We start from the raw sequence: 13,887 nt of genomic DNA on the forward strand, positions 1-13,887 counted from the left end.
GGCTGCAGGGCGGCGGGGACAGCCGGGCGGGCGTCGGACAAGCCCGCGGGCGGCGACCAGGCTGCGGCCGCCCCGCCCCGCCCCTCCCGCGCGCGCCCCCACCGCGCTCCCCCTCCCCCGACCGCGCCGCCGCCTCCGATTGGCTGGGCGGGCGCGCGCTCGCTGCTTTGGGCCCAATGACGGCCCGCGGAGGGCTCACCGGAAGTGAGATTAAGCGCCCCCCTCGAGCCGGCGCCCCAGGAGGCGCCCCAGCCCGCGGCCCGCGGCCCGCGGGAGCGCGCGTCCGCGCCTGCGCACAGGCCCCGCCCAGAGCGCCGCGCCCCGCCCCCCGGGAGAGGCAGGGAGGGGCCAGAGAGACCTCAGGGTCCGCCTGTGGCCCTGTGCCCCGCGAGCCCCCCAGGAGCACTTATTGTCCCCCTGTATCTCCCGGGCCTCTGCGCGTCCCCGACCCCCCAGTCCTACGCCTCCTCAGAATCTCCCCGCGCCCCCGCGCACTCCGCGTGTCCCCCGGCGCCCTCCAGTCCCATGCCGGCCCCGGGTCCTCCGCACCGACTCCTAGACCACCGGACCCCCGCGCCTCTCGTGTCCCCCGGAGACTCGCCCACCCTGCGAACTCTCTTTGTCCCCCCACCGTCTCCTTGTACCCTCCCCCCGCGCCGACTCCCTTGGCGGATCGCCCGGGTGGGGCGTGAAGTAGGAGGACCAGGGTCGCGGGTGGCACAGACCCATCAGCCCCCCCCAAGGAGTTCCTCCCTGCGGGCGCACTGGGGCTCCACACAGGCTCAGTGTGCAGCTTGGTCCTCCATAAATCCCCTCTGGAGTGTCCTCTTTCTGCCTGAGCCTCCTTATTATCCAGCAATGCCCTTTCTGCGGTTTTTACACATGACAATGGAGAACAAATGTCTGGGGGCAGGGGTGGCTCCTGGCCATGGGGCTCACAGTGAACTTGGGGATCCAGGCAAGTAGGAGGCAATGACCAGAGCTACCTATTGGGCCCATGGGGCAGGGAAGGTCAGAAAAGGCCCTAGAAAAGAACAACTAGTTTTGGGGGCCCAAGGAGGGGTCCCCTCCCCCCATCCTTTTGGCGGTGGTTCTGATCAGTCACCAGATCCTGCTGCTGAGATTTAGGAAAAGCTTTTCTGGCATCTCTTCTGTTTCTTTGTAGCCACAGTATTCACAGTTGCTTTTCTCTCTAGTTGCTGTCTGTGTCTTGTTGTCTACTGAAAGAAGCCCAGCCCAAGCAAACGGACTTTCTTCCCTCACCCTTGGGGTTTACCATCCAGCGCCCCGTTAGCTCTTTCTCCTGCAGAGGACCCCATGCTGGCTCCCTCCTTTGTAAGAGCTCAGCCTCCAGCTCTGACTCCCTATCTGGAGCTGCAAACAGCTGTGGCTGCTTAAAGCCAGGGTGGCATTTTGGAGAGAACAAGAGAATCTGTGTTTCCCACGTGTTCCTGCGCCTTTGGGGTGGTACAGCTGAAAGCCACGCGGGGCTGTCTGTCCTCGGCCAGCTGACTGGGTATTGTCTTACATCGCTGCTCCTGCCATGCAGAGTGCCTGTGGGTCTCATACCTCTGAGATGGGGGGAGGGAGATGTCCGGAGAACGGGCACCAGCCCCCTGTGAGTACAGGGGCCCAGTGACCTCGGCGTTTGGCGTGCTGCAGTGCCGGACGGAGAGAGGTGCGGTGGCGTCAGATGAATGGGCCACCTGACACTTTGGGTGTGTCTGTGTGTGCTGGGATCTCACCCAGGAGAGGAGTATACCTGGGGGTCAAGTGAGGAGATGTGGGGTGACTAAGCCGTACACAAGGGGGCTTGACACCAGCTGCCTGTACCGTGGAGCTGTGCCCCTCCTTGGTACCAGGGACCACTGTGAACCCTTCATGGACTGGACAGCCCTGTTCCATCCCCAATTCACAGATGAGGAAACTGAGGCACCCAAGGGTATGCAACCCCTAAGGGGAGGGGCCCAGGTGTGGGCTCACACAGTCTGGTCCAGAGCTGTCCCGATAAGCCGACAGTGGAAATGCTTAAATCTTTCTGCAAGGCAGGGAGGCAGAGACTGAAAACAGGCTGTGTGCTCTGTACCTGTGACTCTGTTTTTATTTGTTCCTTTTTTAAGGTAGGACCATGTGGACACCACAATGTTAGTGGTGCTGAGATGGAGTGGACAGGTATCACTTTGTGATCAGTCACCTTTTTGGCCAGAACCTCTTCCATGCATTGCCACCCTCTGTGTTTGAAAATGACTCTGCATTGTGTGTCCCAGGATGAGTGCCCTGAAAGCTGGGAGGATGCCCCTCCAAATGGTACAGGGTGACACATACTCCCCCCCGACCCCGCAAATGTTTGGAGGACATCTTTCTGATGGCTGTTTCTTTAGAACAGGAACTTGGTTAAAGAGGACCCTCTCTGGACAACTGGTGTGGCACGGTTGGGGATGAAGCTGGAGGAGAGGGTTTGTCTGGAGCACTGAGGTCCCTGGAGGGCACCCTGAAATCCTTTGCTGAGGACCTGATAGTGCGCCACCTGCCTGCCAAGTTTTTCAAACGCATTAAGGCCTCGGCTTTCCAAACAGGGCGGTAAGACTGCCGCTGTGTTGAAGCCCCCCGACTCCCGGAAGACGGGACGAGGTGGAGGCTGGCTCCTTCCCTGCGATCCCACCCATCGTCGCTGGGGGGCCGTGCGCCTTCAATTCCGGGCTCTCGCTTTTCTACTGGGGCGCTCTGGACCTCCGGCTCTTTGGAAACTCAGTCGTCTGTTCAGCCCGAGTTAAATCCCCCCAGGCGTGGGAGGCGATGCAGCACCAGGCAGGGCGGCCCCTGACGGCAAGAAGCTCCCCTCCGGGCGCGGACACCGCGGGGCTCCCTCCGGCAGGAGCCTCGGTGCGCGTCTTCCCGCGCCTGGAGCGCAGCGGGCTGGGGCGCGCCAAGTCGGGGGAGGCTGGTGTGCTCCTCCGCCCTGTGGCCTTTGGAGCGGCTCCAGCCGGTCAGGTGAGTGGCCAAGGCCTCCTGCAGGACGCAGACACCCGTTCAGCTGGGTGGTTCCAGCCTGCTCCAGCCCGCAGCTCGGCGGCATCTTCTCTTGCTAGGGCGGTGCTGGGGAAGAGGCGCAGGCGCGGAGCGAGACTCTGGCTGGCCCACGCTCCTGGCAGAAACCCCTGGATGTGACCTATGTCCCATCCACTCCTGTGGGTGGAAGATGTGGTGTGGCTGAGGCACCATCACTGAAGTAGGGATGGGAACTCTTCACAGGAGCCCCAGCAGATGACAAGCAGTGGCCCGGAAGGCAGTCCTCTTACAGGGGAAGAACAGCTGTGACCTCCCAGGGCAGGGCAGGTGTGCTGGGAATGCTGTGAGCGGAAGTCTGTGTCTGAGATGCTCCGGGAAGCTGCAACAGGATTGCGGGCATCTGGCACCAGAGCCGCAGGGGTGGGTGGGCTCAGCTTGAGGGCGGCATCAACGCTCCTTCTGTTGATACTCAACATAGGGTTAGAGATTCAGACACTTAGGATGCCTGCCTGTCTTATTCACCTGTCCACCCCGGCTGAGCTTCGTAAGCCAGGATGGCATCCAGCATCTGTCTCCCTGGGATGCCCTCTAAGTGGCTGGCATGGAGCAGGTGCCCCACTGATCCCTACCGTTGACTGACTGCGAAAGAAGCTAGAAATTCCATCGGGAGCTGCCCAGTGAGAACGTCCCAGGTGACCCTTACAGAGCTGAGTGGAAAGGTTCAGACATTTGTTCATTTCATAAATGATAATCAGGCTAGTGTCCAACCCTAGGAACACAGGAAAGAAAAAGCAGAACCTGGTTCTCACCCCCGTGGAGCGTACATTCTCCCGGGGAGAGAATATGAACAGGTCAACCAACACACAAAAACATTGTACTTTCCAATAACGGGTGTTGGGACTGAGAGAGCGTGGGCAGGGAGGTGACGTGGGGCTGAGGACGGAAGGACAGTGAGGTGCCAGTTGGGGGGAGGGCAGTGCCGGCCTGGGAGCTCCCTAGAATGCTGTCTGCTGGGCTCAGGCTCTGGAGGGCTGGAGCATCCCCAAGAGTTTAGGGCGGGCCTGCCCTCAGCCGGCTGAGTGTTACTGAACAACAGAGAACAGAGACTGAGGACCACGGGCAAAGGCACAGTGGGGTGTTTACAGAGGGGCCAACGGCACGTCACCCAGTGCGCTGGGGGCACAGAACAGAGTACGGGGAAAGGAACCACAAGCCAACCATCCGGAGAGGTCTGCACAGGGGCACATCTCGGCAGCCTTTTTCTATGCATACCCATACTTTTTAAAAAAATCTGGGTGGAAGTACAAATACTGTATTTTTTTTTTCACCTAACAGCACACTATGAGCATTTTGCTGTATCCTTAAATGTTTTTCTAGAGTGTGGTTTTCAACGGCCTTTTGGTATTCTGTGATGTGGATATGGTACAATCTGTTTACCCAGATGTCCATTTGCGGGCATTTAGACCAACATCATATATGTGGTAAAGCGTTAGTGGCATCCCATTAAAATGGTCAGTTAGTCTTTAAGACGTTAGTAAGGGCTAATGTTTTAGTGGGAGGAAGGAAGAGGTTACACTGTCATTATGAATAGAATTTGGTTATATCCTGAGAAAATGCAAGAGAAGAACCTGGAAGAGTGCTGTAACTAAGCAGAAGTGAGACTGTTACAGGTTGTAAGGTACAAAGGGACGGTCCACCCCTGAAATAGCAAACAATAAAACAAAATACCTCTCGTGGCAGAGAGAGCTAGTTGGCCCCAACATCTGTTCTCTCTCTTCCAGAGGGATGGAGCTCTTGATGTGGGGCTGGACACAGGAGGAGAGATCCCCTTTTCTAGCTTTGGGAGCGTACAGCTGGGTTGTAAAGGAACATTTGCCTGTGCGGACAGCGATGCCGTGTGAGGAGTCTTCTCTGCGAGGGGACTCATCAAGTGCTCCCCACAAGCAGACGGGCCCCAAATGGTCAGTGCAGGGGGCTCGTAGGTAATTTTGTGTTGACCCGATGGCCACAGGTGCCCAGATTAAGCACTGTTTCTGGGTGTGTGTGAGGGTGTTACTGGATGAGGTCAGCACTTGGACAGGTGGACCAGTAACACAGGTGACCCTCCCCAGTGCAGGTGACCCCCCAGTACAGGTGGGCCTCATCCATCCGCTGAGGGTCTGAATAGAACAGAAGGTGGAGGAAGGAGGGATTTGCCCTTTTGCACCTGCCTCACCATCGAGCTGGTCCCGTCTCATCTCCTGTCCTCAGATGGGAGTGATGCCATCGGCTCCCCAGGTTCTCAGGCCCTCGGACTTGGGATGAATCACACCACCTGCTCCCTGGGTCCCCAGCCTGCGGACGGCAGCTCGTGGGACTCCTCAGCCTCCGTGACCGCATGAGCCGATTCCTCATAATAAACCTCTCTGTCGGGGTACGTCCTATCCGTCTGTGTCCCTGGAGAACCCTTAGTACTACAAGGAGCTTGAAAAACTGCTGCTAACGTTCAACTGGAAGAATAAACAAGAGGTCGTACCCGTGAGATGGGGTGACTGCGGTACCCCGACTTCTCACTTGTGAGACGGGGTGACTATAGTGCGCACGCTGCCTTGTCGTGGGGTCAGCCACAGGGGTGGGTGTAACCGTGCGGAGCTGCTGCCCGGAAGGCCCCGGAGAAATGGGCAGTGTCGTGATCGTCACTGCTACCACGCTTCGGAGGAGGAGGGGGAGGTGTCCTAACCAGCTGTCTCACGAGATGACAGGGACCGAAGCCATGCCTGCCTCTGCAAGAATCCAAGAGGTGATCAGTAGCACAGAACAGGTAAGAGGAAGGCTCTTCTCAAGGCTGCTTGCCAGAAAATCAGGTGTGAGCCTCCCTCGTGCAAAACACCTACGCGAAACCCAGGTGGACGACACAGTTAAGTGTCAAATACGGCAAAGCCACCTCTGGACTTGAGGGGACTTTCTGAGCACAGAAACACTCTAGGAAGTCACGGGCTGATAGCCGGCGGTGTCTGGGTACCTGGAGATGCCCACTGTCTCCGAAGCCAAAAATCCACCGTCAGCAAAGTTAAAAGGGAGAAAGGGGCTTCCCTGGTGGCGCAGTGGTTGAGAATCTGCCTGCCAATGCAGGGGACACGGGTTCGAGCCCTGGTCTGGGAAGATCCCACATGCCGCGGAGCAACTGGTCCCGTGAGCCACAACTACTGAGCCTGCGCGTCTGGAGCCTGTGCTCTGCAACAAGAGAGGCCGCGATAGTGAGAGGCCTGCGCACCGCGATGAAGAGTGGCCCCCGCTCGCCACAACTAGAGAAAGCCCTCGCACAGAAACGAAGACCCAACACAGCCATAGATTAATTAATTAATTAATTTAAAAAAAAAAAAAGGGAGAAGGATATCTGGAATGTATGTCGTAGGCCAAGGGTGGTAACCTGGTTACCTAATGACCACCTACAAATGGATAGGAGCGATGCAGACAGGGAAAGGGCGTTCCAGAAGACCGGTAGATGGAGGTGGGTTGGCCGGCAGTCATGGGAATCGAATTCCCACGTACAGAGACACCCGTTTTGCCCTGAGAGTTTGAGGCTCTAACACCGGGATCCCTGCGTTGGCGCTGGCAGGGAACGGGTGCCGGAGCACCGGAGGGGCTGAATCAGGCCCCCTCTGGGGGAACCAGAGGAGGAGGGGCCAGGAGCATGGGACCCCGCCGGTGGCACTGCCCTGCAGTCACCTCTGACCTGTGGGAGCCGCGTAGGCCCGGGGCCGGGCCAGCGGGGCTTCTCAGAGTGAAGCCTGGAATCAAGTCCAGGGTCGCAGAGCCGGGGGAGGTCAGGCCGGCCACCGCACAGCCACCCCTTGGAGCATACAGCTGTGCGCAATGGTAGGTTAGGACACGCCTAAAAATACGATCCTTTCTGCTTACAAAATGTGTGTGTAAGTGCATGTACATGTAAAATATATATTTACATGTAAGTGATTATACGTGTAGAAGACCTATTTTCAAAGTACAAGGAAAATACGGAAGGTTAAAAATGAATCCAAAGTGTTAAGAAATTATCTCTTTGGCAGGAATTCAGTTGATCGAACTTTTCTTTTTGCTTCTCTTTATCTCATATTTTCTCTATGATGAATATGTATTAATTGTACCACAAAAGTAAAGGAAAAGAATAGCAGCTTCTGTGGTCAAATGGCACGGGCGGCCTGTGGAACATAAAGATGCCAGTAAAATGGGTGATTGTGCAGCTTTAACAGCATGGGGAAAGCCCACCGCACGTGACTGTGTGAGAAAATCAGGGCGTGTAGTTAAACAGACAGCACATCTGGGGTCAGGATAACGCGTAGGAGCCCTCCTGCCTCTTACTGGGGGTTGTTCTGGGCCCTGAGTGTAAGGGGCACCTTTGTAGTTACATTTTAATACTTTTCTGTGTTCCCCGCAATGGAAATTGTGTCACAATAAGTCAGTACAAGAGTTAAGCGTTGGAAAAGAAAACAGCAAGGCCCTAATACAGAAATCAACAGAGGACATTCCCGGATAATTCACAGAAGATGGAACACCATGGTGGCAGCGCCCATGAATCGATGTTCGACCTCAGTGCTGTTCAGATTAACACGGGAATGATTTCTGGCTTTCCTTGGAATTTTCTTTGTTTTTCTAATGTTTTACAATTAGCAAACATGTTTTTGATACTTGAAAGCAACATTATTTCTCAAGCAGAAGAAATAAAGTCCGGCCAGTGGAGGGTGGGCCCCGAATGCCGGGCTTTGTGCAGTTTTAAGCAAAAAGAGACCGGAGTGACACAGCATTTTTCAAATATTGGTGTTGGTCACGTGGCACACGGGACAGGGACATCTGGGGCACCAGGGGTGCACTGCCACTGCCGGGGGTGGGCCTAGCTGGCTGCTGAGAGCCATGGGTAGGTGGGCCTGGGAACGACCTGGTGACCACTGGGGTTTGGGGCAGAGGGGAAGAGAGGAGTAAAAACCAGCTCAGGCTTGGAAACTGACAGTCTCCCAGGAGAACGAGCAAAATTCCTGAGGGGGAGATGCAGCACAGAAAGCAAAACAAACACACAAAGAAAAAACGGGAGAGTGTCTGGGATGCGGAACGGTCGGGTGGGGAGCCTGGCCCTGTGTTGTGTGCTGCAAAGGGACACTGAATCACACGGACACAGCACACCGCCCAGGGCACTTCAGGCACTGCGAACTAGTGAGAGTCCCCTGACAGGTCTGTCAAGGGGTAACTTTAGCTGGGACGGGGAGGAATTCACTGGAGGCACAGAGAGTGGCACACGCACCCCAAGGGCCACCTGCATGACGTGGAGGGCGGGCGTGAGCTTTGCGTGGCCGAGCCAGCCCAGAGGAGAGCAGGGGCAGGGTGGTCCTCATCCAAGGACGAAAACTTACCCATCCAGCGAATAGCTAGTAGGCCTCTTCCCCTTTGGGGAAGATTATGTGTTTGTACATAATATTAAATTTTGCAGTAGGCTGGGGGTTTGCAAAAACAGGTTCAGCTAAAAAAAAAAAAAAATCCAGCTATTCTACTAACATTGCATGCCTATTTCTCTCATCCAGTATGACCCTGGCGCCGGGGCTGTGTCACCGCTGTGCTGTCCCGTCCCCAGGCCCTTTCCTTCTTGGGACATGTATTGGAGTCATGGGGGTCAGCCAGGGCTTGGAGACGTGAGGACATCCAGGGGACCCTGGGCTTTGACCTTGGGGTACACTCCCCAAGGAGGCCTGGTGCGACATTCCTCTCTCAGATCCTCTGGACCCGGAGTGTGCACCTGATGGGGGCCCTCAGTGTGGCCCCAGGAACAGTCAGGGGAGGCGACACCGTGGCCGTAGGCGGCCTCAGAGCCGGAGAGTGTAGCACCCACGGCGTCCTTAGATTCTTCGTTTGTGCCAAGTCCAAGCCTTATTAACTTGGTCTTGACGACTGTCTTGCACTGGTGCGGATGGGGTGATTCCAGGCTTGCTAAACTGTACACTGCTGGCCGTTGCTCTCCCTGGCCCATCTCGGCACGTCCCCAGGTGAAGGTCCTCCCGACCATCGAGGAGGCACCTTCTCTGAGCAGGTGGAACCAGGAGAGGCTCCGTCCCCAAAAGGCAGCAGCCGCAGCCACGCTCCTCCCGGCGATGCTGTCTCCGAGGACATTCCAGATGTCTGGAGTTCAGGAGCCGTCCGGCGGTCGCAGAACTCAGGCGTGGCAGGAGCTGTAGAAAGGGGTCAGGCCCCCGTCACCCCGTCCACGGGAGGAACCAGAGAGATGCAGGCGGGGCAGGTGGCCCGCTACACCAGGGACCCCTCCTGCCCCTGGTGGAGGTGGGAGCCTGTGACCCACTATGCGTCGGCCCAGGACGTGGGACACGAGGGCGCCGGTCCATGGCTTCTGTGGCGGAAGATGGACTGCCCCCCACCCCCGCCCAGTGGCACATGATGAGGGTGAGCAGAACAGACAGAGACAGGGGTCTGCGATAGTCACTGCTGTCTGTAGCACATACGCCATTTCCCCTGCTGTGCCCCCACGGCCCCCGCCAATGCTGGGATGGAGGTGCCATCACCTCTGCTACGCAGACGAGGAGATAGAAACTTGGAGACCTCGCCCACGGGCACTGAGCTGCTGATTTTCAGGTGAGGTGATGGAAGCTTGCGTGCCCAGCCCGGTGGTCCTCTCACCTGCGCTGACTGCCACACGTGGGTAAGTGTTGTAAATGTGTTACGACCAGGGTTATTGTCCTCCTTAATCAACAGAAACTGATCAGAGGCCAGACAAGAAATTCACGCGAGGCTTTACTGGGGCCCCTGCTGCAGCCGGGGGGAGCGAGAAGTATCAGGCTCCCTTGCTTGCTCCCCGAGGTAGGGCGAGCTGGTTCCTTATAAGGGGTAAGGATAGGGGCGTGTCCAGGGGTCAGGCTGGAGGGGTGGCTGAGGTAGTTTGCCTACCCTTAGGCGGCGCTGTGTGCAGCGGACATGCGCAGTACCCTGCTTTTGCTCTGGGCTCTTCAGAAGCATCAGCTGGGCTTTTTGGTCTTTTTGTATCTTGTTGTCCATAATTTGCCTCAGCTGTTTGCAGGCACGCATTTATTTTCAGTCCCTTATAGTTTCTTTGTACTTCGATGCTGGAGGAGAGGTGTGTCCAGGTGCAAGCCCTGCAGCAAAGGGTCCCAGGTCCCAGCCCGTCTCAAATGTACCTGAGATTTGTTTTAATCAGGTGTGGTAAGGTGACAGACACAGAGACAACTGCCTTTGAAAGAAGGTGCCTGAAAAGCAGGAAGACAGAGAACTCTACAAAGCCTGGAGTAAAGCTTGGAATCCTATCAGCGCCTGATTGCATCAAGGTATGGGTCGCCCCCACCTGTGTGACTGACAGAAGGAAAATAAATTCTCTCTGAATAACAAAAACATCTCCCGAGCCTCACAGTTTTTCTTTACAATGATCATCATTTATTCCAAAATTACCAGGTGTGCCAGGAAACGATTTCACATAAGCCAAGAAAAATGATAGACATAAATCCATAGGTCACCAATATTGGAATGATTAGAATGAACCTTACAATGTGATTAATATGTTCAAGAAAATAAATTTTAAAAAATGGAGAACTTCATCAGAGAATTGAAATCTAAAGGAAAATAATCATGAAAATTCTAGAACTGAAATATGAAATAGCTGAAATGAACAACAGAAGAGATGGTTTCAAAAGCAGATTACACACAGCAGAAAAGAGGATTAGTGAAATGGAAATTACATAAGTAGAAAATACCCAGATGGAAACAAGGAGGGGGAAAAAAGAAGTAAAATATAGAGTATAGTACGAGGAACGTGAGCAATGGAATAGATGCTTTTAAAAGCAGATTACACAGAGCAGAAGAGAGGATTAGTGAAATGGAAATTACTTAAGTAGAACATACCGAGATGGAAACAAGAAGGAGAAAAAAAATGTGTAAAAATACAGAGGCATATAGGACATAGCAAAAATCTAACATGGGTGTAATTGGAATCCTAGAAAGAGATTTAAAAATTTTAAAAGCATCCAGGAAAAAAATTGTAGCTTAGCTTCAAAGTGCAACAAAACAGACAAAAAAACAGACTTTTTCAACAGAAATGACGCAAAGAAGGCCATGGAATGAGCCTTGAAATTACTGAAGGGAAAGGACTGACAGCTTCCAATTCTATCTTGGTTGCCCGCAGCGTGGCCACTCCCGCGGGGCCCTGTCCCCTCTCCAGCCGCCCAGCTGCTCCCACCTGCGCCCCACCACCGAGGGCAGCGGCCAGGCTGCAGGGTCCCTCGTGCGCTCTACACTCGTCAAGCCCCCCACACCCTCTCACACCCCCACCTCGGGCGTCCACACCGAGGATTCCTGCAGCTGGGCAGGCCCCCAGCCAGGGCGAGGGGTGGGCTCCCTCCTCCAGGCGCCCCCATCTCTCCTCACCAGACCCCGGGGTCGACCCCCACTCCTCTCCCCGAGGGATGGGGAGGAGAAAAGCCACCTGCCCTCAGGACTCCCTGCAAGGAAGGCAGGTGTCTCTCCAGCCCCCGCCCCCCAGGCCTGCAGCCTGCACCCGGGCCTCGGGCTCGGGAGGGAGGCGCCCTCCAGCCTGGCGCTCCAGGCGGGGCCTGGGAGCCCACTGCTCTGACTCGGGGGCCCGGCTGGCTGGGGAGCCCCACCCCACGCCCGGGCAGCCTCTCCTCCTTCCCTCTGTCGGGTGACAGGTGCGGGAGGGAGACAGCCGTCCAGCGTCCTCCGCATCTGCTCGTCCGGGGCTGGCCTGGCTCTCTGTTCTGGACACTTCCCTCCTCTGTGTGGGTCGTGAGGCACTCTCGGGGCCCCCGGACCCCGGGTCTCTCCCGCGCCGGCTGCAGTGGGGTCCCCGCGCCGGTCCCCCTCCCTCGGAAGCCTGCAGGGGTCTGGGCGCCCGGGGTGGCGCTGGACGTCTGGTGCCCCGTGCGCGTGTCAGGTCGGGTCAGGGGGGCGGCCGGCGGCGCTTTTGAATATGTTGTGAGTCCTCCCCCTTCGGGTGTGGGCAGGACGCCCAGGTGGAGCTGTTGCAGCGACGGCACTGGCAGGTCAGTCATCCAAGCCTCGCAGCTTCTGTCCTGCGGGTCCCGGCCCCCCTGTGAGGACGCTGTGGGGGCCGCCGGGCGAGGCGCTCAGGCCCCACCAGGAGCCACGTGGGGGAGCTTGGAGGCAGAGCCGCTGGTTCCGGCCAAGTCTTCAGAGGACGCGGCCCTGGCCGACACTTTGACCGTGGCCTCGGGAGACCCCGGGCCAGGACTGTCCCGCGAAGCCTCTCCCAGACCCCTGACCCACAGAAACTGTGAGATGATAAAGGTTTGTCATTTTAAGCTGCTAACTTTTGTGGTTATTTGTTAGGCAGCAATTGATAATTAGCATACAAAAAGTTGGCCAAAATGTGGAACAGTATTGAACTATGAGACAGTAATTTCATGGGACAATTTCGGGGATCAATTTGCCCATGTATAGTGTGTTGAGTGTAGGAATACTCTGCGCTCCAGGGATGCCCCTTGGGTCTTCCTTGGGGAACATCCATGTGTGCATGGGGGCACGAAGACAAGGGTCATCACTGCAGCAACCTCTGTTTCCTCAGCATGAGACCGGTGACCAAAATTCTGCTCCGTCCTTCCAACAGAAGACTATGTTGTCCTGACCATACGTGCACTGTCTTCTAGCTTAACCGGCTTGACTGCCCACGCCCTGCGGTGAGGGCGGCCACCTGCAGGGGGAGGCAATGATGAGCCACACAGCGAGGGGGCTCAGAGGCCAGGCACCCCCCCGTCATGACAGAGACCCACTGCAGATTTACGATACCCTCTTGTATCTCATTCCAGGAGTCTTGCAGTTCTGTTTCTACATTCAGCATTTAATGCCATTTGGGATTTATTTTTAGAACAGGGTGAGGTTGGGGCTCAATTTACCCTTTTCCTCCTCTAAACGGAAACCCCAACCCCGCTGAAAAGTCTGTCTTGTCCACAATGATTGAGCCCCCTAAATTTCCGTGTATAGTTGGGTTTGTTTCTGGACTCCTGGTTTTATTCCACTTGTCCACTTGTCCCTGTACAAATACCACGTGGTTTAATGGATGTAATTTGATATAATATTTTGATATACAGAAGGGCAATTTTCCTCTTCTTTTAGAATTTTCTTTTTTTAAAAAAAATAAATTTATTTATTTATTTTTGGCTGCGTTGGGTCTTCGTTGCTGCACGTGGGCTTCCTCTAGTTTTGGCGAGCGGGGGCTACTCTTCGTTGTGGTGCATGGGTTTCTCATTGCAGTGGCTTCTCTTGTTGCGGAGCACAGGCTCTAGGCGCGCAGGCTTCAATAGTTGTGGCACATGGGCTCAGTAGTTGGGGCTCGCGGGTTCTAGAGCGCAGGCCCGGTAGTTGTGGCTCACGGACTTAGTTGCTCCGCAGCATGTGCGATCTTCCCGGACCAGGGCTCGAACCCGTGTCCCCTGCATTGGCAGGCGGATTCTTAACCACTGCGCCACCAGGGAAGTCCTTTTTAGAATTTTCTTGACTGTTCTTGTGCAGTATCTCTTCCAGATGACTTTAGGGTCAGCTTATCAAGTTACTTGAAAATCCTGTTGACATCTTGGTGGGGATTAAATCGACTTTACAAACTGACTCGTGAAGATTTTAAGTATTTACAACATTGCTTTCAAATGGGAATAAGGCATTTTCTGATTCAGTTAGAGCTCCTGTCAGTCCTACAGTCAAGGTTTAAGAGTTTTTAAAAAAGGTGATCTTGGGAGTTCCCTGTTGGCCTAGCGGTTAGGATTCCGGACTTTCACTGCTGCGACCCGGGTTCAGTCCCTGTGACTGAGATCCCGCAAGCCGCGCGGCCAGAAAGAAAAAAAAAAAGTGATCTTGCACATTTCT

This window comes from Balaenoptera borealis (genome assembly GCF_965194805.1).
Source record: "Balaenoptera borealis genome assembly, chromosome: 3".
Lineage (NCBI taxonomy): Eukaryota > Metazoa > Chordata > Mammalia > Artiodactyla > Balaenopteridae > Balaenoptera > Balaenoptera borealis.